Source organism: Triturus cristatus, chromosome 7, assembly GCF_964204655.1.
Source record: "Triturus cristatus chromosome 7, aTriCri1.1, whole genome shotgun sequence".
Taxonomy (NCBI): Eukaryota; Metazoa; Chordata; class Amphibia; order Caudata; family Salamandridae; genus Triturus; species Triturus cristatus.
Window position 1 is genome coordinate 4188007 of NC_140590.1, and position 25430 is coordinate 4213436.

Sequence of the window (25430 nt, forward strand, 5' to 3'; positions counted from 1 at the left end):
TTAATCACTTAATAAAATTAAATCACCAATTAATTACTAATTAACAATTAATTAATTAACTATAACAATAAATAAATAGTATTAATAAACTAATTATAATGTATATAATTAACCAAATAATAAAATAATTTTACAATTAATAATTAATTAATAATTAATTAATCTATTAATCACATTAATTACCAATTATTAATTAATTACCAATTAATTAATCATAAATACCAATTAAACAATACATATTAATTCATTAATTATAATTAAATTACTTCCCACCCTATTCCCCTATAAACCCACAACCCACTACACATAAAAATTCACATAATTAATTTAATTACCAATTAATCACTTAATAAAATTAAATCACCAATTAATTACTAATTAACAATTAAATAATTAACAATAACAATAAATAAATATTAATAATAAACTAATAATAATGTATATAATTAACCAATTAATAAGATATTTTTACAATTAATAATTAATTAACAATTAATTAATAAATGAATTACCAATTATTAATTAATACCAATTAATTAATCATAAATACCAATTAAACAACACATATTAATTCATTAATTATAATTAAATTACTTCCCACCCTATTCCCCTATAAACCCACAACCCGCTCTGATACTAAAACGCTAAATTAAATGTAAATAATTATTAATCTCTAAACATTTATTTTTAAATGTATTAAAATACATTACAATTATCTTTAACATACAAATAAAATACATATTAAATGACATTACACTAAATAAATATCGATATTATTGACATCGAAATTTTTACTTACGATATTACTTACATCGAAATTAATTACCTCGATATTATTAACTTCGATATTACTTACCTTGGGATCGATATTCTGTCCGTCGATATTCTTGACTTCGATATTCTGTACCTACGATATTAAAAACACGATATTATTGTAGGTCTAAATTTAAAACTCGATATTTTGGCTAAACACCGTGGAGAACAATTAAGCAGGAACTGAGGTGGGAGCACACCGCTTCACCTCCCAGGAAGGTTCACCCCTGGCATTGTGGTAAATGCAGTTTCAGTTACTTGCTTGCTTCAAGAGTGTATGAGTGTTTCGCAACAGTTGGCACAGATAGTGCTGTTCTCTAGACACGTGTTTCTGGTTCTTTAACCGTCATCAGTATAGATTACAGTCTTTGAAATTTGGGGTTTGCTGAGTAGGCTGCCAACATCTTTCTCATGTCAGGTACCTCTCACAGGCATGCGGGTGCTTCATCCACGAGCTCGTCAGCTCAATGACTCAAGAGAGTACTATTAAACAGGAACAGGGGTGGGAGCACACCGCTTCATCTCCCAGCAAGGTTTGCCCCTGGCATTGTGGTAAATGCAGTTTCGGTTACTTGCTTGCTTCAAGAGTGTTCGAGTGTTTCGCCACAGTTGGCGCAGATAGTGCTGATTTCTAGACACGTGTTTCTGGTTCTTTAACCGTCATCAGTAGAGATTACAGTCTTTCAAATTTGGTTTTTGCTGAGTAGGCTGCCAACATCTTTCTCAGGTCTGGTACCTCTCACAGGCATGCGGGTGCTTCATCGACGCGCTAGTCGGCTCAATGTCTCAAGAGAGTACTATTAAACAGGAACAGGGGTGGGAGCACCCCGCTTCACCTCCCAGCAAGGTTTGCCCCTGGCATTGTGGTAAATGCAGTTTCGGTTACTTGCTTGCTTCAAGAGTGTTCGATTGTTTCGCCACAGTTGGCGCAGATAGTGCTGATCTCTAGACACGTGGTTCTGGTTCTTTAACCGTCATCTGTAGAGAGTACAGTCTTTCAAATTTGGGGTTTGGTGAGTAGGCTGCCAACATCTTTCTCAGGTCTGGTACCTCTCACAGGCATGCGGGTGCTTCATCCACGAGCTCGTCAGCTCAATGACTCACTGGAGAACTATTAAACAGGAACAGAGGTGGGAGGACGCCACTTCACCTCCCAGCAAGATTCACCCCTGGCATTGTGGTAAATTTAGTTTCGGTTACTTGCTTGCTTCAAGAGTGTTCGAGTGTTTCGCCGCAGTTGGTGCAGATAGTGCTGATCTCTAAACATATGTTTCTGGTTCTTTAACCGTCATCAGTAGAGATTACAGTCTTTTAAATGTGGAGTTTGCTGAGTAGGCTGCGTACATCTTTCTCAGGTCAGGTACCTCTCACAGGCATGCGGGTGCTTCATCCACAAGCTTGTCAGCTCAATGACTCACTGGAGTACTATTAAACAGGAAAAGGGGTGGGAGCACACCGCTTCACCTCCCAGCAAGGTTCTACCCTGGCATTGTGGTAAATGCAGTTTCAGTCACTTGCTTGCTTCAAGAGTGTTCGAGTGTTTCGCCACAGTTGGTGCAGATAGTGCTGATCTCTAAACACGTGTTTCTGGTTCTTTAACCGTCATCAGTAGAGATTACAGTCTTTTAAATGTGGAGTTTGCTGAGTAGGCTCCGTACATCTTTCTCAGGTCAGGTACCTCTCACAGGCATGCGGGTGCTTCATCCACGAGCTCGTCAGCTCAATGACTCACGGGAGTACTATTTAACAGGAATAGGGGTTGGGTGCACACCGCTTCACCTCCCAGCAAGGTTCGCCTCTGACATTGTGGTAATTGCAGTTTCGGTTACTTGCTTGCTTCAAGAGTGTTCAAGTGTTTCGCCACAGTTGACGCAGATAGTGCTGATCTCTAGACACGTGGTTCTGGTTTTTTAACCGTCATCAGTAGAGATTACAGTCTTTCAAATGTGGGGTTAGCTGAGTATGCTACCAACATCTTTCTCAGATCAGGTACCTCTCACAGGCATGCGGGTGCTTTATCCACGAGCTCGTCAGCTCAATGACTCACAGGAGTACTATTTAACAGGAAAAGGGGTGGGAGCACACCGCTTCACCTCCCAGCAAGGCTCGCTCCTGACATTGTGGTAAATGCATTTTCAGTTACTTGCTTGCTTCAAGAGTGTTCGAGTGTTTCGCCACAGTTGGCGCAGATAGTGCTGATCTCTAGACATGTGTTTCTGGTTCTTTAACCGTCATCAGTAGAGATTACAGTCTTTCAAATGTGGGGTTTGCTGAGTAGGCTACCAACATCTTTCTCAGGTCAGGTACATCTCACAGGCATGCAGGAGCTTCATCCACGAGCTCGCCAGCTCAATGACTCACGGCAGTACTATTAAACAGGAACAGGGGTGGGAGCACACCGCTTCACCTCCCAGCAAGATTTGCCCCTGGCATTGTGGTAAATGCAGTTTCAGTTACTTGCTTGCTTCAAGAGTGTTCAAGTGTTTCGCCACAGTTGCCGTAGATAGTGCTGATCTTTAGACACGTGTTTCTGTTTCTTTAACCTGTGATAGGTAGAGATTACAGTCTTTGAAATCTGGGGTTTGCTGAGTAGGCTGCCAACATCTTTCTCAGGCCAGGTACCTCTCGCAGGCATGCGGGTGCTTCATCCATGAGCTCGTCAGCTCAATGACTCAGTGGAGAACAAGCAGGAACAGAGGTGGGAGCACACCGCTTCACCTCCCAGGAAGGTTCACCCCTGGCGTTGTGGTAAATGCAGTTTCAGTTACTTGCTTGCTTCAACAGTGTATGAGTGTTTCGCCACAGTTGGCGCAGATAGTGCTGTTCTCTAGACACGTGTTTCTGGTTCTTTAACCGTCATCAGTAGAGATTACAGTCTTTGAAATTTGGGGTTTGCTGAGTAGGCTGCCAACATCTTTCTCAGGTCAGGTACCTCTCACAGGCATGCTGGTGCTTCATCCACGAGCTCGTCAGCTCAATGACTCAAGAGAGTACTATTAAACAGGAACAGGGGTGGGAGCACACCGCTTCACCTCCCAGCAAGGTTTGCCCCTGGCATTGTGGTAAATGCAGTTTTGGTTACTTGCTTGCTTCAAGAGTGTTCGAGTGTTTCGCCACAGTTGGCGCAGATAGTGCTGAGTTCTAGACACGTGTTTCTTGTTCTTTAACCGTCATCAGTAGAGATTACAGTCTTTCAAATTTGGTTTTTGCTGAGTAGGCTGCCAACATCTTTCTCAGGTCTGGTAGCTCTCACAGGCAAGCGGGTGCTTCATCCATGAGCTCGTCAGCTCAATGACTCAGTGGAGAACAAGCAGGAACAGAGGTGGGAGCACACCGCTTCACCTCCCAGGAAGGTTCACCCCTGGCATTGTGGTAAATACAGTTTCAGTTACTTGCTTGCTTCAAGAGTGTTCGAGTGTTTCGCCACAGTTGGCGCCGATAGTGCTGATCTCTAGACACGTGTTTCTGGTTCTTTAACCGTCATCAGTAGAAATTACAGTCTTTGAAACCTGGGGTTTGCTGAGTAGGCTGCCAACATCTTTCTCGGGTCAGGTACCTCTCACAGGCATGCGGGAGCTTCATCCATGAGCTCGTCAGCTCAATGACTCACGGGAGTACTATTAAACAGGAACAGGGGTGGGAGCACACCGCTTCACCTCCCAGCAAGGTTCTCCCCTGGCATTGTGGTAAATGCAGTTTCAGTTACTTGCTTGCTTCAAGAGTGTTTGAGTGTTTCGCCACAGTTGGTGCAGATAGTGCTGATCTCTAAACACGTGTTTCTGGTTCTTTAACCGTCATCAGTAGAGATTACAGTCTTTTAAATGTGGAGTTTGCTGAGTAGGCTCCGTACATCTTTCTCAGGTCAGGTACCTCTCACAGGCATGCGGGTGCTTCATCCACGAGCTCGTCAGCTCAATGACTCACGGGAGTACTATTAAACAGGAACAGGGGTGGGAGCACACCGCTTCACCTCCCAGCAAGGTTTGCCCCTGGCATTGTCGTAAATGCAGTTAGAGTTACTTGCTTGCTTCAAGAGTGTTCGAGTGTTTCGCCACAGTTGGCGCAGATAGTGCTGCTCTCTAGACACGTGTTTCTGATTATTTAACCATCATCAGTAGAGATTACAGTCTTTCAAATGTGGGGTTTGCTGAGTAGGCTGCAAACATCTTTCTCAGGTCAGGTACCTCTCACAGGCATGCGTGTGCTTCATCCACCAGCTCGTCAGCTCAATAACTCGCAGGAGTACTATTAAACAGGAACAGGGGTGGGAGCACACCGCTTCACCTCCCAGCAAGGTTAGCCCCTGGCATTGTGGTAAATGCAGTTTCGGTTACTTGCTTGCTTCAAGAGTGTTCGAGTATTTCCCCACAGTTGGCGCAGATAGTGCTGCTCTCTAGACACGTGTTTCTGGTTCTTTAACCGTCATCAGTAGAGATTACAGTTTTTCAAATGTGGGGTTTGCTGATTAGGCTGCCAACATCTTTCTCAGGTCAGGTACCTCTCACAGGCATGCGGTTGCTTCATCCACGAGCTCATCAGCTCAATGACTCATGGGAGTACTATTAAACAGGAACAGGGGTGGGAGCACACCGCTTCACCTCCCAGCAAGATTTGCCCCTGGCATTGTGGTAAATGCAGTTTCAGTTACTTGCTGGCTTCAAGAGTGTTCGAGTGTTTCACCACAGTTGGTGCAGATAGTGCTGATCTCTAGACACATGTTTCTGGTTCTTTAAACGTCATCAGTTTAGATTACATTCTTTCAAATGCGGGGTTTGCTGAGTAGGCTGCAAACATCTTTCTCATGTCAGGTACTTCTCACAGGCATGCGGGTGCTTCATCAACGAGCTCGTCAGCTCAATGACTCACGGGAGTACTATTAAACAGGAATATGGGTTGGGAGCACACCCTTTTACCTCCCAGCAAGGTTCGCCCCTGACATTGTGGTAATTGCAGTTTCACTTACTTGCTTGCTTCAAGAGTGTTCGAGTGTTTCGCCACAGTTGGCGCCGATAGTGCTGATCTCTAGACACGTGTTTCTGGTTCTTTAACCGTCATCAGTAGAGATTACTGTCTTTTAAATGTGGAGTTTGCTGAGTAGGCTGCCAACATCTTTCTCAGGTCAGGTACCTCGCACAGGCATGCGGGTGCTGCATCCACAAGCTCGTCAGCTCAATGACTCACGGGAGTACCATTAAACAGGAACAGGGCTGGGAGCACACCTCTTCGCCTCCCAGCAAGGTTCGCACCCTGGCATTGTTGTAAATGCAGTTTCAGTTACTTGCTTGCTTTAAGAGTGTTCGAGTGTTTCGCCACAGTTGGCGCAGATAGTGCTGGTCTCTAGACACGTGGTTCTGGTTCTTTAACCGCCATCAGTAGAGATTACAGTTTTTCAAATGTGGGGTTTCCTGAGTAGGCTGTCAACATTTTTCTCAGGTCAGGGACCTCTCACAGGCATGCGGGTGCTTCATCTTCGAGTTCGTCAGCTCAATGACTCACGGGAGTACTTTTAAACAGGATCAGGGGAGGGAGCAAACCGCTTCACTTCCCAGCAAAGTTCGCCCTTGGCTTTGTAGTAAATGCAGTTTCAGTTACTTGCTTGCTTCAAGAGTGTTTGAGTGTTTCGCCAAAGTTGGCGCAGATAGTGCTGATCTCTAGACACGTGTTTCTGATTCTTTAACGATCATCAGTAGAGATTATAGTCTTTGAAATTTGGGGTTTGCTGAGTAGGCTGCCAACAACTTTCTCAGGTCAGGTACCTCTCACAGGCATGCGGTTGCTTCATCCATGAGCTCGTCAGCTCAATGCCTCACTTGAGAACTATTAAACAGGAAAAGGGGTGGGAGCACACCGCTTCACCTCCCAGGAAGGTTCACTCCTAGCATTGTGGTAAATGTAGTTTCAGTTACTTGCTTGCTTCAAGAGTGTTCGAGTGTTTCGCCACAGTTGGCGTAGATAGTGCTGATCTCCAGACACGTGTTTCTGGTTCTTTAACCATCATCAGTAGAGATTACAGTTTTACAAATGTGGGTTTTGCTGATTAGGCTGCCTACATCTTTCTCAGGTCAGGTACATCTCACAGGCATGCAGGTGATTCATCCACGAGCTCGTCAGCTCAATGACTCACGGGAGTACTATTAAACAGGAACAGGTGTGGGAGCACACCGCTTCAACTCCCAGGAAGTTTCGCCCCTGGCATTGTGGTAAATGCAGTTTCAGTTACTTGCTTGCTTCAAGAGTGTTCGAGTGTTTCGCCACAGTTGGCGCAGATAGTGCTGATCTCTAGACACGTTGTTCTGGTTCTTTAAGTGTCATAGGTAGAGATTACAGTCTTTCAAATGTGGGGCTTGCTGAGTAGGCTGCCAACATCTTTCTCAGGTCTGGTACCTCTCACAGTCATGCGGGTGCTTCATCCACGAGCTTGTCAGCTCAATGACTCATGGGAGAACTATTAAACAGGGGTGGGAGCACACCGCTTCACCTCCCAGCAAGGTTCGCCCCTGGCATTGTGGTAAATGCAGTTTCGGTTACTTGCTTGCCTCAAGTGTGTTCGATTGTTTCGCCACTGTTGGCGCAGATAGTGCTGATCTCTAGACACGTGTTTCTGGTTCTTTAACCGCCATCAGTAGAGATTACAGTATTTGAAATCTGGGGTTTGCTGAGTAGGCTACCAACATCTTTCTCAGGTCACGTACCTCTCACAGGCATGCGGGTGCTTCCTCCACCAGCTCGTCAGCTCAATGACTCATGGGAGAACTATTAAACAGGGGTGGGAGCACGCCGCTTCACCTCCCAGCAAGGTTCGCCCCTGTCATTGTGGTAAATGCAGTTTCAGTTACTTGCTTGCTTCAAGAGTGTTCGAGTGTTTCGCCACCGTTGACGCAGATAGTGCTGATCTCTAGACACGTGGTTCTGGTTTTTTAACAGTCATCAGTAGAGATTACAGTCTTTCAAATGTGGGGTTTGCTGAGTATGCTGCCAACATCTTTCTCAGATCAGGTACCTCTCACAGGCATGCGGGTGCTTCATCCACGAGATCGTCAGCTCAATGACTCACGGGAGTACTATTAAACAGGAACACGGCTGGGAGCACACCGCTTCACCTCCCAGCAAGGTTCGCACCCTGGCATTGTTGTAAATGCAGTTTCAGTTACTTGCTTGCTTTAAGAGTGTTTTAGTGTTTCGCCTCAGTTGGCGCAGATAGTGCTGATCTCTAGACATGTGTTTCTGGTTCTTTAACCGTCATCAGTAGAGCTTACAGTCTTTCAAATGTGGGGTTTTCTGAGTAGGCTGCCAACATCTTTCTCAGGTCTGGTACCTCTCACAATCATGCGGGTACTTCATCCACGAGCTTGTCAGCTCAATGACTCACAAGAGTACTATTAAACCGGAACAGGGGTGGCAGCACACCGCTTCACCTCCCAGCAAGGTTCACCCCTGGCATTGTGGTAAATGCAGTTTCGGTTACATGCTTGCATCAAGTGTGTTCGATTGCTTTGCCACTGTTGACGCAGATAGTGCTGATCTCTAGACACGTGTTTCTGGTTTTTTAACCGTCATCAGTAGAGATTACAGTTTTTCAAATGTGGGGTTTGCTGATTAGGCTGCCAACATCTTTCTCTGGTCAGGTACCTCTCACAGTCATGCGGGTGCTTCATCCACGAGCTCGTCAGCTCAATGACTCACGAGAGTACTATTAAACAGGAACAGGGGTGGGAGCACACCGCTTTACCTCCCAGCAAGGTTCGCCCCTGGCATTGTGGTAAATGCAGTTTCAGTTACTTGCTTGCTTCAAGAGAGTTCGAGTGTTTCGCCACAGTTGGCGCAGATAGTGCTGATCTCTAGACACGTGGTTCTGGTTCTTTAACTGTCATAGGTAGAGATTACAATCTTTCAAATGTGGGGTTTGCTGAGTAGGCTGCCAACATCTTTCTCAGGTCTGGTACCTCTCACAGGCATGCGGGTGCTTCATCCATGAGCTCGTCAGCTCAATGGCTCACGAGTGCACTATTAAACAGGAACAGGGGTGGCAGCACACTGCTTCACCTCCCAGCAAGATTCGCCCCTGGCATTGTGGTAAATGCAGTTTCAGTTACTTGCTTGCTTCAAGTGTGTTCGATTGTTTCGCCACAGTTGGCGCAGATAGTGCTGATCTCTAGACACGTGTTTCTGATTCTTTAACCATCATCAGTAGAGATTACAGTCTTTCAAATGTGGGGTTTGCTGAGTAGGCTGCCAACATCTTTCTCAGGTCTTGTACCTCTCACAGGCATGCGTGTGCTTCATCCACGAGCTTGTCAGCTCAATGACTCACAAGAGTACTATTAAACAGGAACAGGGGTAGGAGGACGCCGCTTCACCTCCCAGCAAGGTTCACCCCTGGCATTGTGGTAAATGCAGTTTCAGTTACTTGCATGCTTCAAGAGTGTTCGAGTGCTTCGCCACAGTTGGCGCAGATAGTGCTGATCTCTAGACACGTGTTTCTGGTTCTTTAACCGTCATCAGTAGAGATTACAGTCTTTCAAATGTGGGGTTTTCTGAGAAGGCTGCCAACATCTTTCTCAGGTCTGGTACCTCTCACAGGCATGCGGGTACTTCATCCATGAGCTCGTCAGCTCAATGACTCACAAGAGTACTATTAAACCGGAACAGGGGTGGCAGCACACCGCTTCACCTCCCAGCAAGGTTCACCCCTGGCATTGTGGTAAATGCAGTTTCGGTTACATGCTTGCTTCAAGTGTGTTTGATTGCTTCGCCACTGTTGGGTCAGATAGTGCTGATCTCTAGACACGTGTTTTTGGTTCTTTACCCTCATCAGTAGAGATTACAGTCTTTGAAAACTGGGGTTTGCTGAGTAGGCTGCCAACATCTTTCTCAGGTCAGGTACCTCTCACAGGCATGCTGGTGCTTCATCCACGAGCTCGTCAGCTCAATGACTCAAGAGAGTACTATTAAACAGGAACAGGGGTGGGAGCACACCGCTTCACCTCCCAGCAAGGTTTGCCCCTGGCATTGTGGTAAATGCAGTTTTGGTTACTTGCTTGCTTCAAGAGTGTTCGAGTGTTTCGCCACAGTTGGCGCAGATAGTGCTGAGTTCTAGACACGTGTTTCTTGTTCTTTAACCGTCATCAGTAGAGATTACAGTCTTTCAAATTTGGTTTTTGCTGAGTAGGCTGCCAACATCTTTCTCAGGTCTGGTAGCTCTCACAGGCAAGCGGGTGCTTCATCCATGAGCTCGTCAGCTCAATGACTCAGTGGAGAACAAGCAGGAACAGAGGTGGGAGCACACCGCTTCACCTCCCAGGAAGGTTCACCCCTGGCATTGTGGTAAATACAGTTTCAGTTACTTGCTTGCTTCAAGAGTGTTCGAGTGTTTCGCCACAGTTGGCGCCGATAGTGCTGATCTCTAGACACGTGTTTCTGGTTCTTTAACCGTCATCAGTAGAAATTACAGTCTTTGAAACCTGGGGTTTGCTGAGTAGGCTGCCAACATCTTTCTCGGGTCAGGTACCTCTCACAGGCATGCGGGAGCTTCATCCATGAGCTCGTCAGCTCAATGACTCACGGGAGTACTATTAAACAGGAACAGGGGTGGGAGCACACCGCTTCACCTCCCAGCAAGGTTCTCCCCTGGCATTGTGGTAAATGCAGTTTCAGTTACTTGCTTGCTTCAAGAGTGTTTGAGTGTTTCGCCACAGTTGGTGCAGATAGTGCTGATCTCTAAACACGTGTTTCTGGTTCTTTAACCGTCATCAGTAGAGATTACAGTCTTTTAAATGTGGAGTTTGCTGAGTAGGCTCCGTACATCTTTCTCAGGTCAGGTACCTCTCACAGGCATGCGGGTGCTTCATCCACGAGCTCGTCAGCTCAATGACTCACGGGAGTACTATTAAACAGGAACAGGGGTGGGAGCACACCGCTTCACCTCCCAGCAAGGTTTGCCCCTGGCATTGTCGTAAATGCAGTTAGAGTTACTTGCTTGCTTCAAGAGTGTTCGAGTGTTTCGCCACAGTTGGCGCAGATAGTGCTGATCTTTAGACACATGGTTCTGGTTCTTTAACCATCATCAGTAGAGATTACAGTCTTTCAAATGTGGGGTTTGCTGAGTAGGCTGCAAACATCTTTCTCAGGTCAGGTACCTCTCACAGGCATGCGTGTGCTTCATCCACCAGCTCGTCAGCTCAATAACTCGCAGGAGTACTATTAAACAGGAACAGGGGTGGGAGCACACCGCTTCACCTCCCAGCAAGGTTAGCCCCTGGCATTGTGGTAAATGCAGTTTCGGTTACTTGCTTGCTTCAAGAGTGTTCGAGTATTTCCCCACAGTTGGCGCAGATAGTGCTGCTCTCTAGACACGTGTTTCTGGTTCTTTAACCGTCATCAGTAGAGATTACAGTTTTTCAAATGTGGGGTTTGCTGATTAGGCTGCCAACATCTTTCTCAGGTCAGGTACCTCTCACAGGCATGCGGTTGCTTCATCCACGAGCTCATCAGCTCAATGACTCATGGGAGTACTATTAAACAGGAACAGGGGTGGGAGCACACCGCTTCACCTCCCAGCAAGATTTGCCCCTGGCATTGTGGTAAATGCAGTTTCAGTTACTTGCTGGCTTCAAGAGTGTTCGAGTGTTTCACCACAGTTGGTGCAGATAGTGCTGATCTCTAGACACATGTTTCTGGTTCTTTAAACGTCATCAGTTTAGATTACATTCTTTCAAATGCGGGGTTTGCTGAGTAGGCTGCAAACATCTTTCTCATGTCAGGTACTTCTCACAGGCATGCGGGTGCTTCATCAACGAGCTCGTCAGCTCAATGACTCACGGGAGTACTATTAAACAGGAATATGGGTTGGGAGCACACCCTTTTACCTCCCAGCAAGGTTCGCCCCTGACATTGTGGTAATTGCAGTTTCACTTACTTGCTTGCTTCAAGAGTGTTCGAGTGTTTCGCCACAGTTGGCGCCGATAGTGCTGATCTCTAGACACGTGTTTCTGGTTCTTTAACCGTCATCAGTAGAGATTACTGTCTTTTAAATGTGGAGTTTGCTGAGTAGGCTGCCAACATCTTTCTCAGGTCAGGTACCTCGCACAGGCATGCGGGTGCTGCATCCACAAGCTCGTCAGCTCAATGACTCACGGGAGTACCATTAAACAGGAACAGGGCTGGGAGCACACCTCTTCGCCTCCCAGCAAGGTTCGCACCCTGGCATTGTTGTAAATGCAGTTTCAGTTACTTGCTTGCTTTAAGAGTGTTCGAGTGTTTCGCCACAGTTGGCGCAGATAGTGCTGGTCTCTAGACACGTGGTTCTGGTTCTTTAACCGCCATCAGTAGAGATTACAGTTTTTCAAATGTGGGGTTTCCTGAGTAGGCTGTCAACATTTTTCTCAGGTCAGGGACCTCTCACAGGCATGCGGGTGCTTCATCTTCGAGTTCGTCAGCTCAATGACTCACGGGAGTACTTTTAAACAGGATCAGGGGAGGGAGCAAACCGCTTCACTTCCCAGCAAAGTTCGCCCTTGGCTTTGTAGTAAATGCAGTTTCAGTTACTTGCTTGCTTCAAGAGTGTTTGAGTGTTTCGCCAAAGTTGGCGCAGATAGTGCTGATCTCTAGACACGTGTTTCTGATTCTTTAACGATCATCAGTAGAGATTATAGTCTTTGAAATTTGGGGTTTGCTGAGTAGGCTGCCAACAACTTTCTCAGGTCAGGTACCTCTCACAGGCATGCGGTTGCTTCATCCATGAGCTCGTCAGCTCAATGCCTCACTTGAGAACTATTAAACAGGAAAAGGGGTGGGAGCACACCGCTTCACCTCCCAGGAAGGTTCACTCCTAGCATTGTGGTAAATGTAGTTTCAGTTACTTGCTTGCTTCAAGAGTGTTCGAGTGTTTCGCCACAGTTGGCGTAGATAGTGCTGATCTCCAGACACGTGTTTCTGGTTCTTTAACCATCATCAGTAGAGATTACAGTTTTACAAATGTGGGTTTTGCTGATTAGGCTGCCTACATCTTTCTCAGGTCAGGTACATCTCACAGGCATGCAGGTGATTCATCCACGAGCTCGTCAGCTCAATGACTCACGGGAGTACTATTAAACAGGAACAGGTGTGGGAGCACACCGCTTCAACTCCCAGGAAGTTTCGCCCCTGGCATTGTGGTAAATGCAGTTTCAGTTACTTGCTTGCTTCAAGAGTGTTCGAGTGTTTCGCCACAGTTGGCGCAGATAGTGCTGATCTCTAGACACGTTGTTCTGGTTCTTTAAGTGTCATAGGTAGAGATTACAGTCTTTCAAATGTGGGGCTTGCTGAGTAGGCTGCCAACATCTTTCTCAGGTCTGGTACCTCTCACAGTCATGCGGGTGCTTCATCCACGAGCTTGTCAGCTCAATGACTCATGGGAGAACTATTAAACAGGGGTGGGAGCACACCGCTTCACCTCCCAGCAAGGTTCGCCCCTGGCATTGTGGTAAATGCAGTTTCGGTTACTTGCTTGCCTCAAGTGTGTTCGATTGTTTCGCCACTGTTGGCGCAGATAGTGCTGATCTCTAGACACGTGTTTCTGGTTCTTTAACCGCCATCAGTAGAGATTACAGTATTTGAAATCTGGGGTTTGCTGAGTAGGCTACCAACATCTTTCTCAGGTCACGTACCTCTCACAGGCATGCGGGTGCTTCCTCCACCAGCTCGTCAGCTCAATGACTCATGGGAGAACTATTAAACAGGGGTGGGAGCACGCCGCTTCACCTCCCAGCAAGGTTCGCCCCTGTCATTGTGGTAAATGCAGTTTCAGTTACTTGCTTGCTTCAAGAGTGTTCGAGTGTTTCGCCACCGTTGACGCAGATAGTGCTGATCTCTAGACACGTGGTTCTGGTTTTTTAACAGTCATCAGTAGAGATTACAGTCTTTCAAATGTGGGGTTTGCTGAGTATGCTGCCAACATCTTTCTCAGATCAGGTACCTCTCACAGGCATGCGGGTGCTTCATCCACGAGATCGTCAGCTCAATGACTCACGGGAGTACTATTAAACAGGAACACGGCTGGGAGCACACCGCTTCACCTCCCAGCAAGGTTCGCACCCTGGCATTGTTGTAAATGCAGTTTCAGTTACTTGCTTGCTTTAAGAGTGTTTTAGTGTTTCGCCTCAGTTGGCGCAGATAGTGCTGATCTCTAGACACGTGTTTCTGGTTCTTTAACCGTCATCAGTAGAGCTTACAGTCTTTCAAATGTGGGGTTTTCTGAGTAGGCTGCCAACATCTTTCTCAGGTCTGGTACCTCTCACAATCATGCGGGTACTTCATCCACGAGCTTGTCAGCTCAATGACTCACAAGAGTACTATTAAACCGGAACAGGGGTGGCAGCACACCGCTTCACCTCCCAGCAAGGTTCACCCCTGGCATTGTGGTAAATGCAGTTTCGGTTACATGCTTGCTTCAAGTGTGTTCGATTGCTTTGCCACTGTTGACGCAGATAGTGCTGATCTCTAGACACGTGTTTCTGGTTTTTTAACCGTCATCAGTAGAGATTACAGTTTTTCAAATGTGGGGTTTGCTGATTAGGCTGCCAACATCTTTCTCTGGTCAGGTACCTCTCACAGTCATGCGGGTGCTTCATCCACGAGCTCGTCAGCTCAATGACTCACGAGAGTACTATTAAACAGGAACAGGGGTGGGAGCACACCGCTTTACCTCCCAGCAAGGTTCGCCCCTGGCATTGTGGTAAATGCAGTTTCAGTTACTTGCTTGCTTCAAGAGAGTTCGAGTGTTTCGCCACAGTTGGCGCAGATAGTGCTGATCTCTAGACACGTGGTTCTGGTTCTTTAACTGTCATAGGTAGAGATTACAATCTTTCAAATGTGGGGTTTGCTGAGTAGGCTGCCAACATCTTTCTCAGGTCTGGTACCTCTCACAGGCATGCGGGTGCTTCATCCATGAGCTCGTCAGCTCAATGGCTCACGAGTGCACTATTAAACAGGAACAGGGGTGGCAGCACACTGCTTCACCTCCCAGCAAGATTCGCCCCTGGCATTGTGGTAAATGCAGTTTCAGTTACTTGCTTGCTTCAAGTGTGTTCGATTGTTTCGCCACAGTTGGCGCAGATAGTGCTGATCTCTAGACACGTGTTTCTGATTCTTTAACCATCATCAGTAGAGATTACAGTCTTTCAAATGTGGGGTTTGCTGAGTAGGCTGCCAACATCTTTCTCAGGTCTTGTACCTCTCACAGGCATGCGTGTGCTTCATCCACGAGCTTGTCAGCTCAATGACTCACAAGAGTACTATTAAACAGGAACAGGGGTAGGAGGACGCCGCTTCACCTCCCAGCAAGGTTCACCCCTGGCATTGTGGTAAATGCAGTTTCAGTTACTTGCATGCTTCAAGAGTGTTCGAGTGCTTCGCCACAGTTGGCGCAGATAGTGCTGATCTCTAGACACGTGTTTCTGGTTCTTTAACCGTCATCAGTAGAGATTACAGTCTTTCAAATGTGGGGTTTTCTGAGAAGGCTGCCAACATCTTTCTCAGGTCTGGTACCTCTCACAGGCATGCGGGTACTTCATCCATGAGCTCGTCAGCTCAATGACTCACAAGAGTACTATTAAACCGGAACAGGGGTGGCAGCACACCGCTTCACCTCCCAGCAAGGTTCACCCCTGGCATTGTGGTAAATGCAGTTTCGGTTACATGCTTGCTTCAAGTGTGTTTGATTGCTTCGCCACTGTTGGGTCAGATAGTGCTGATCTCTAGACACGTGTTTTTGGTTCTTTACCCTCATCAGTAGAGATTACAGTCTTTGAAAACTGGGGTTTGCTGAGTAGGCTGCCAACATCTTTCTCAGGTCAGGTACCTCTCACAGGCATGCGGGTGCTTCATCCACAAGCTCGTCAGCTCAATGACTCTTGGGAGAACTATTAAACAGGGGTGGGAGCACACCGCTTCACCTCCCAGCAAGGTTCACCCCTGGCATTGTGGTAAACGCAGTTTCGGTTGCTTGCTTCAAGAGTGTTCGAGTGTTTTGCCACAGTTGACGCAGATAGTGCTGATCTCTAGACACGTGTTTCTGGTTTTTTAACCGTCATCAGTAGAGATTACAGTTTTTCAAATGTGGGGTTTGCTGATTAGGCTGCCAACATCTTTCTCAGGTCAGGTACCTCTCACAGTCATGCGGGTGCTTCATCCACGAGCTCGTCAGCTCAATGACTCACAGGAGTACTATTAAACAGGAACAGGGGTGGGAGCACACCGCTTTAACTCCCAGCAAGGTTCGCCCCTGGCATTGTGGTAAATGCAGTTTCAGTTACTTGCTTGCTTCAAGAGTGTTCGAGTGTTTCGCCACAGTTGGCGCAGATAGTGCTGATCTCTAGACACGTGGTTCTGGTTCTTTAACTGTCATAGGTAGAGATTACAATCTTTCAAATGTGGGGTTTGCTGAGTAGGCTGCCAACATCTTTCTCAGGTCTGGTACCTCTCACAGGCATGCGGGTGCTTCATCCACGAGCTCGTCAGCTCAATGACTCACGAGTGTACTATTAAACAGGAACAGGGGTGGCAGCACACCGCTTCACCTCCCAGCAAGATTCGCCCCTGGCATTGTGGTAAATGCAGTTTCAGTTACTTGCTTGCTTCAAGTGTGTTCGATTGTTTCGCCACAGTTGGCGCAGATAGTGCAGATCTCTAGACACGTGTTTCTGATTCTTTAACCATCATCAGTAGAGATTACAGTCTTTCAAATGTGGGGTTTGCTGAGTAGGCTGCCAACATCTTTCTCAGGTCTTGTAACTCTCACAGGCATGCGGGTGCTTCATCCACGAGCTTGTCAGCTCAATGACTCACAAGAGTACTATTAAACAGGAACAGTGGTAGGAGGACGCCGCTTCACCTCCCAGCAAGGTTCGCCCCTGGCATTGTGGTAAATGCAGTTTCAGTTACTTGGTTGCTTCAAGAGTGTTTGAGTGTTTCGCCACAGTTGGCGCAGATAGTGCTGATCTCTAGACACGTGGTTCTGGTTCTTTAACAGTAGAGATTACAGTCTTTCAAATGTTGGGTTTGCTGAGTAGGCTGCCAACAATGATTCACAAAAGTACTATTAAACAGGAACAGGGGTGGGAGGCAATGATATCCTATGGAAGGAAATTCAAGTTACTGGTAAGTACGGTTAGAATTACTTTTCAGGATCAGTACTGGGCTTGAACATGCAGCACTGAGGTCTCTCCTGATAACAGGTGAGTAAACCGGAATTCGTAGTTCGGCTGATTTTAGAGGAATTTTTGTACATTTCAAAACTCCACACTTTGAAACTTTTCTGTTAAAAACCACACAATGGATTCCTATGAAAGGAAATACAAGTTACTGGTAAGTACACTTAGAATTACTTTTCAGGGTTAGTGCTGGGCTAAAAGATGCAGCACTGAGTTCTCTCCTGATAACAGGTGAGTAAATCGGAATTCGTAGTTCGGCTGATTTTAGAGGAATATTTGTAATTTCCAAAACTCCACACATTGAAACTTTTCTGCTGAAAACCACACCATGGATTCCTATGGAAGGAAATACAAGTTACTGGTAAGTACGCTTGGAATTACTTTTCAGGGTCAGTGCTGGGCTAAAAGATGCAGCTCTGAGTTCTCTCCTGATAACAGGTGAGTAAATTGGAATTCGTAGTTCGGCTGATTTTAGTAAAATATTTGTAAGTTCCAAAACTCCACACTTGGAAGAATTTCCAAGTGAAACCAGTCAATGTTAGCCTATGAAATGAAATTCAAGTTACTGGTAAGTACGGTTAGAATTACTTTTCAGGATCAGTACTGGGCTCAAAGATGCAGCACTGAGGTCTCTCCTGATAACAGGTGAGTAAATCGGAATGTGTAGTTCGGCTGATTTTACTTTGGTCCTGTATATATAGAGCCACTTTCCCACACCATCCCCTCCCTTCACCACTGTGCAAACACGCCCTGTGGCACATTTTAAGTTGGGGAAATAATTCCCCTTCAATCTTGAGGGTCCGTAGAGTCCAACTAGCCCACTAGGTACATCCAGTAAGTGCCACAGAGCTGCGTAGCAGAGAGATGTAAAAAGGTGCACGGCCTGCACCACCTCTCTGCAACACAGCGCAGTGGCACTTCCTGGAAGCACCTGGTGGGCTACTTGGCCCCCAGGGATCCTCAGGATTGAAGAGGAATTTTTTCCCCAACTTAAAACGCACCACAGGACAGTTTGCACACGTCACCTCAAGCCCCGTCCCCTCCTTTCATCAGTGTGTAAAAGCACCCCATGGCGTATTTTGAGTTGGGAGATTAAGTCCCTTTGAATCCTGAGGGTCACTAGGGTCAAACTAGCCCACTAGGTACCGCCAGTAAGCGCCACTGATCTGCGTTGCAGAGAGGTGTAAAAAGGAACGTGGCCTCTGAACACCTCTCTGCAACCCAGCTCCCTGGCGCATACTGGAGGTACCTGGTGGGCTAGTTGGCCCCCAGGGACCCTCAAGATTGAAGGGGAATTAATTCCTCAACTTAAAACGAGCCACAGGGCGCGTTTGCACTATGGTGAAGAAAGTGGGCGTGGCCTGAGGTGACATGTCTGCAAACACACCCTGGGGCACCTTTTAAGTTGGAGAATTAATTCCTCTTCAATCCTGAGGTCCCATGGGGGCCAACTAGCCCACCAGGTACCTCCAGTATGCGCCAGGGAGCGGCATTGCAGAGAGGTGTTCAGAGGCCACGCCCCTTTTTACAACACTCTGCAACGCAGCTCCGTGGTGCTTACTGGAGGTACGTGGTGGGCTAGTTGGCCCCCAGGGGATCTCCGGATTGAAGAGGAATCAATTCCCCAACTTAAAACGCACCACAGTGCGTGTTTGCACACATATCACCTCAGGCCCCAGCCCCTACCTTCACCACTGTGCAAACGCGCCCCGTGGCGCGTTTTAAGTTGGGGGATTAAGTTCCTTTGAATCCTGAGGGTCCCTGGGGTCCAACTAGCCCACCAGGCACCTCCATTAGGCGCCATAGAGCTGCGTTGCAGAGAGGTGTAAAAAGGGGTGTGGCCTCAGAACACCTCTCTGCAAGGCAGCCCCCTGGCACATACTGGAGGTTCCTGGTGGGCTAGTTGGCCCCCAGGGACCCCCAGTATTGAAGCGGAATTCGTTCCCCCTCTGCAAACGCACCAGGGGGCGCGTTTGCAGAGTGATGAAAGGAGGGGGAGTGGCCTCCTCCCGATCCTGTTTTTTTTAAACATTTTTCTTTTTAAGAAGGGGGCTGTGTAGCCCCCCTTTTTCTTATTTTTTGGCCCTGGGGACCCCATCCCCCAGGGCCTGCCCCCTAATTTATTTTTTTTAATTTTCAAACTGTGGAGGGGGGCCACGTGGCCCCCCTCCCGAGGCCTTAATCTGCCCCGGGGACCCCATCCCCCGGGGCATGGGCAGGGCATGGGCCTTTTTTTAAAATAATTTTTTATGGAGGGGGGCTACCTTGCCCCCCTCCCATGGCGATTTATGGCCCCGGGGACCCCCTCCCCAGGGGCCAGCTCTTTTTTTAACTTTATTTTTTTTAAAAAGCATTTTGGGGAGGGGGGCCGTGTGACCCCCCTCCCGGGCCACTACTAGCCACTCATGCTAATAAAGAATCAAACATACATTTATTTGCATATACAGTTATACACACACCACCACACTTACTTCTACGGAAACTTACACATACTTAGTCTTTTAAACAATCACTTATAGAAACACATACTTATTCATACAGGAACTCTTTCAATCTCTCACTCTCACATATACTCACTTATATACACCAATAGTCACATATACTAGTTTAAAACATATGTAGTTACTCATAAAGACACTATTGAGACAGTCATTCACTCACTAACACACCCTTACACACACTCATCCACCCATACAGTCCTGCACACATGCTGTCTTCAACACATACAAACAGTGAGTCACTCATTCATGCACCTATGCACTACGTAATACCCCCCACCGAACCATACACACACTCACACTGATACTAAAAAAACCAACTAATAACCTATATAAACACCCATGTAGCTACTCACCAACCCATGCAGCCACTTATACACAAAGTGAGAGACTGATAATGATATTTACATATTTAAACATTACTCACTAAGCCATGTATTCACTAACATACACTTAATCAGTCAGTTACACAATCAATTTTTCAAAAACAAATCATCCTCTTAGACACTTATATACCCATTTATTCTTCCATCGACCTTGTGATATACATATATAAAACATATTTAATTTTCAGAAAAACAGACATTCACTGGATGATGTCATCAGTGATGTCATCAGTGATGTCATTTGAGATGTCATCAGTGATGTCATGAGTGATGTCACTGACCATGTCATGAGTGATGTAATATGTGACGTCATCAGCAGTGGATTGCGAGCGCGCGAGTTATAGTTAGCTGAACTAACTATAACGGTGGAATTTCATTGGTTTTGTACGAGTGTAATTTCCAGCTAACTATAACGTGTGTGAAACCTCTGGTTTTTTCAGTGAATTTGCAAGGTTTTTTAAATGCTAATTCCTAACTATAACGTGTGTGAAACCTATGGTTTTTTCAGTGAATATATATATATATATATATATATATCCTCAAAATGACTGTATATATTCATTCACCACTAGGTAGTTATAGTTAGGTTCTAGTTTCCATAGGAAAATAGTTTTTTGACTTGCCTATACCTTTGGCATCCATTGACGTATCTTCACGAAGGTTTCCCCAAAAAGTGTCATAGTAAGTTTTTTTGTGCATGGCAAGATTTGGGATGATCCTTTAAGTGGGGGCTGAGAAAAAGGGGATTAAATAAAAGTGTTTCCCCATTTTAATTCCCATAGGACGAGTAGTCAAAGCTACAGCCGGCACCGCTGGACGGAATGACACCAAATTTGGCAGAAAGGTAGATGTTGTGCTTTTTGTTATTCAGGGTAAATCCATTCAACTTTTTTTAGGAAATTTAAGAAGAAAAACTTTGATATATCTCTGGTTGTGGATATTTCGTGATGCTTTTGCTATCAATCGCAAATGTTTGTGCCAACAGGAACACTGCGATTGGCTGGGCATAACCTGAGCAGAAAGTTGCAGCTGACAATCGGGAATGGTTCCGGGGCTTAAACTTTGTGTTAAAGCTATCATAAGGGGTCAGGGTGGAGGGACTCTGCCCCCATGTTTGAGAAATGGGGGTGTTAGTGACACAAGTTGTGTTCAAATTTCATGCAATATTTGCGATGACGATCCGACCGCCAGCGCGGCCCCACGCCCTGTGTACTGTCACTGGGACATTTCGACTATCGATGTTTTCTCGAATTAGTGAATATATTAAAAAATATATATATATTTGTACACACTGCTGGTCACTGTTGAAGACTCATGTATGCACTCACAAACTCACTCAGACACTTATACACCCACTCAGACACTGATACATCCAGTCACATACCCACACAGATATCCATGCATCCACTCCCATGCCCTCTCAGATACTCATGCACCCACTTACAGACTTACTCGGAGAGTCATGCACCCATGTACAGACCCACTCCGAAACTCACACACCCACTTAAAGACCCACTTATAGACTCATGCACCCACTCACATTCCCACTTAGAGACCCTTACACCCACTCACAGACCCCCCAGGCACTCATGCACTCATTTACTGACCCACTGAGGGACTTAAACACCCAGTGACAGACCAATTCAGAGACTAATGCACCCAGTTAAAGAGCCAGTCAAAGACTCATACACCCACTCAGAGACTTGCGCACCCTCTGACAAACCCACTCACAGACCCACTCAGAGACTCATGCACCCACTCACAAATCCATTTAGAGATAATGTACCCACCCGCAAACCCACACAGAGATGTATGCACTCCCTCAGATACTCACTCACAGATTCATGCACACTGTATCATTCCCACAGAGAGACAAATGCTTTGTCAGAAATGCTTTTTGGGTCTTACTGCCGGAGCAGCCGCTGGATTCTGAATCTCATTGGAATATCAGATGATAAACTAATGTTCACATGGAGTATACCCACAGAAAGGAGACTATCCAATACATGGGACCTACGTGGGAGGCAGTGTCATGAAAGGAGGGAGTAGCCACAAAGGACACAGACATCCTTTAGACTACACTTACAGAGCAGAGAGTCTTTAGTTTATGTCCAGGCAATTTGTGATTCTATAATACATAAACCGTGAACTGAGTCTCTTCTACATGTATGGGTAAGTTCAGGTTATGCGTGGGTGTGCATGATGCAGCACGGTTGAGAGCTCTAGAGTTGGGGTTAAGGCAGTGAGAGGTTCTTATAGTCCCTGTTGGTGCCTCATAAGTGTGTTCAGACCACAGACTCATCTAACAATTGGCCTCTCTACTGAGAAGGATAATATTTTCTCTCAAAGTAATCCACGCCAGTGATACAGCCCCTTTTTACATTTCATCTTTTACTTCATTTGCATTTCGTAGGATTCGATGGGTTCCCAGGGGTCATATTTCTATATTTGTTTTCATACAACATGTGATTCTAGTGCATACGGTGAAATGTTTCACCTCTAGGTGTCTGGGTAAATTTGAGTTATGTACATGTACTCCCAACTATACGTAGGTGCAGCTACCACTACCTATACATGTGTATCTCTACTCTGCCCTATACTCCGGCATCCATAACCACATCAGAAGGCTAGTAACCTTTTCAAAGTACCTGAATCTCTTTGGCGCCTAGTAGCCCTAGCCATGTCTGTGCCTCCTTGCAGTACCCCTTACTCAACTGTAGTACTGCTACTCTTGCTAATAAGGGGTTCTCCTTTTCCCCCAGTATTGATACCCTTGGTTTTACCCTACGTCCTCTAGCCTATTTTATCCAAATATCACAACCTTTCTCTGTAACTTAGTATGTCTACTCAAACCATTGTAGTTCTATCCCTGTCTAAAGCCTACTGCTTCAACTCCTGCCTTAACATCTGTATCTGCCAATACCCCAGTGCCTTTAACCCTGCCGCTTCCCTAGTATGCCACTCCGACCTATACCCTGATATCTCTACTCATCCACCGTAGTACCTCTACCCCTAACTACATGCAAGTAACTATATTCTTGCCTACGCCTCTAGGTCGGTCTTCACCTTGTAGCTTTACCTAAGTTATGCCATTAGTAGATTTCTACATCCCCTCCATTTCGCCAGGCATCTTTTCCAGTGTTTCTTTATTGGATTTTCCTAAATACTTTGAGGACTTGGGTTTTCTCATTTCATCAAAAAGGAGGTTGGCTGCCTCCGAGTCATCAGGCTGTTCTCCATTTTGTTTTTTCTCCACAACATTAATAATGTTAATGTACAGTTGATGTGGCCTCCATTTCTATACACTGGGCAATACCGCGGAATGCTGTGCTCAATCATTAGCACAGATCATGTTCCCGAGCAGCCAGGAACACTCGTCTTGTCTTCCTGTACCTTGCTTCTCTTTTCTGTGGAGTGGCTGCACATAGAAATAGCCAATACATCTATTGTACGTTGTATATTTCCTGTCGTGCCATATCGCTGCTTCTGAATCCTCTCTCTCTCTGTCTCTCTCTGTCTCTCTCTCTGTCTCTCTCTTTCTCTCTCTCTCTCTGTCTCTCTCTCTCCGTCTCTCTCTCTCCCTCTCTCTCTCTGGCTCTCTCTCTGGCTCTCTTCCCCCTCTCTCTCTCTCTCTCTGTCTCTCTCTCTCTCTCTCTCTCTCTCTCTCTGTCTCTCTCTCTCTCTCTCTGGCTCTCTCTCTGTCTCTCTTCCCCCTCTCTCTCTCTCTCTCTGTCTCTCTCTTTCTCTCTCTCTCTCTGGCTCTCTCTCTGTCTCTCTCTCTCTCTCTCTCTCTCTCTCTCTCTCTCTCTCTTTCTCTCTCTCTCTCTGTCTCTCTCTCTCCGTCTCTCTCTCTCCCTCTCTCTCTCTGGCTCTCTCTCTGTCTCTCTTCCCCCTCTCTCTCTCTCTCTCTCTCTCTCTCTCTCTCTCTTTCTCTGTCTCTCTCTCTATCTCTCTCTCTCTGTCTCTGTCTCTCTCTCTCTCTCCTTCAAACAATCCTCTTTCCCAAGTGCATGTGTGGACACGAAAATAAATACTTGTCACTCCACACATGCCACACGTATTGGTTTTGTCAATGCTTGTTTACTTTTGGAAATGGAGACTATATAGGTAATTTTATGTTATGGGTGTGAATCGTGCTAAATGTCCACTGGGGCAAACGAGCACCAGGTGAGGCTGCCAGCTTGTTTAGCTATTCAGTGATGTGCACCAAGTGAAAGACGTTGAGTTGGCATGTATGTGAATCTACACGTGGTTCACAACATACATGTGAGAATCCTGCCCACTACTTATATTAATGTTCAGCTTTATACAAAACTTCAAGAGCATTCAGAATATTGTCGCGGACGGAAATGACGCAAGCTGCATACACGCAGACGCTTTCTAGATAGGGAAAGACAGGGATTTGAACCATGCCCTGGCAACGCAGACATTCAATTCCGACAGCGCATTCCATCCCGCAATATATTTTCTTCATCCTCTTTAAACTCTAACAAAAAAGTATGAATAAAAAATAATATTGTACAAGAAGCCCCGAAGTATTCCTTAGCGCCGTTGACAGAGAGGAACCAAGGGCAGGGCCTCTGCCTGGGGACGGCCATCGCACAGAAGGGAACTGCGCGACCAGGCATCAGAAAGGGGCACTCAGCATAACAAGAGACACCCCTAAAGCCATGGAGACTCCCAGGGTGGGGGATGGGCTGTCCTGCAAGGATGCACCTTGAAAGGACGCCTGCAGGAAGCAGCATTGAGTGTGACTCTGTATTCCATGACAGAAGCATGTGCAGGTCCAGGCTCACGGAAGAGACTCTCCGAGACCTCGGCCGGGAGCTCTGCCAGGCTGCCCCGGGCCCACGAAGGGGTCCCTCCTAAGAGGACGGCCATCCTTAGTGCCACAAGATGGCACATTCGCCAGCAGTGCAGTGTTGAGGGGATCAGGGTGGGTCCCCCTGCGCGGCGTCACTTCCAGAAGAGACTCTCCGAGACCTCGGCCGGGAGCTCTGACCGGCTGCCCCGGGCCCACGAAGGGGTCCCTCCTAAGAGGACGGCCATCCTTAGTGCCACAGGATGGCACATTCGCCAGCAGTGCAGTGTTGAGGGGATCAGGGTGGGTCCCCCTGCGCGGCGTCACTTCCAGAAGAGACTCTCCGAGACCTCGGCCGGGAGCTCTGCCCGGCTGCCCCGGGCCCACGAAGGGGTCCCTCCTAAGAGGACGGCCATCCTTAGTGCCACAAGATGGCACATTCGCCAGCAGTGCAGTGTTGAGGGGATCAGGGTGGGTCCCCCTGCGCGGCGTCACTTCCAGAAGAGACTCTCCGAGACCTCGGCCGGGAGCTCTGCCCGGCTGCCCCGGGCCCACGAAGGGGGCCCTCTTAAGAGGTCGGCCATCCTTAGTGCCACAGGATGGCACATTCGCCAGCAGTGCAGTGTTGAGGGGATCAGGGTGGGTCCCCCTGCGCGGCGTCACTTCCGGAGGAGAGTCTCCGCAACCTCGGTCTCGAGCTCTGCCCGGCTGCCCCGGGCCCACGAAGGGGGCCCTCCTAAGAGGG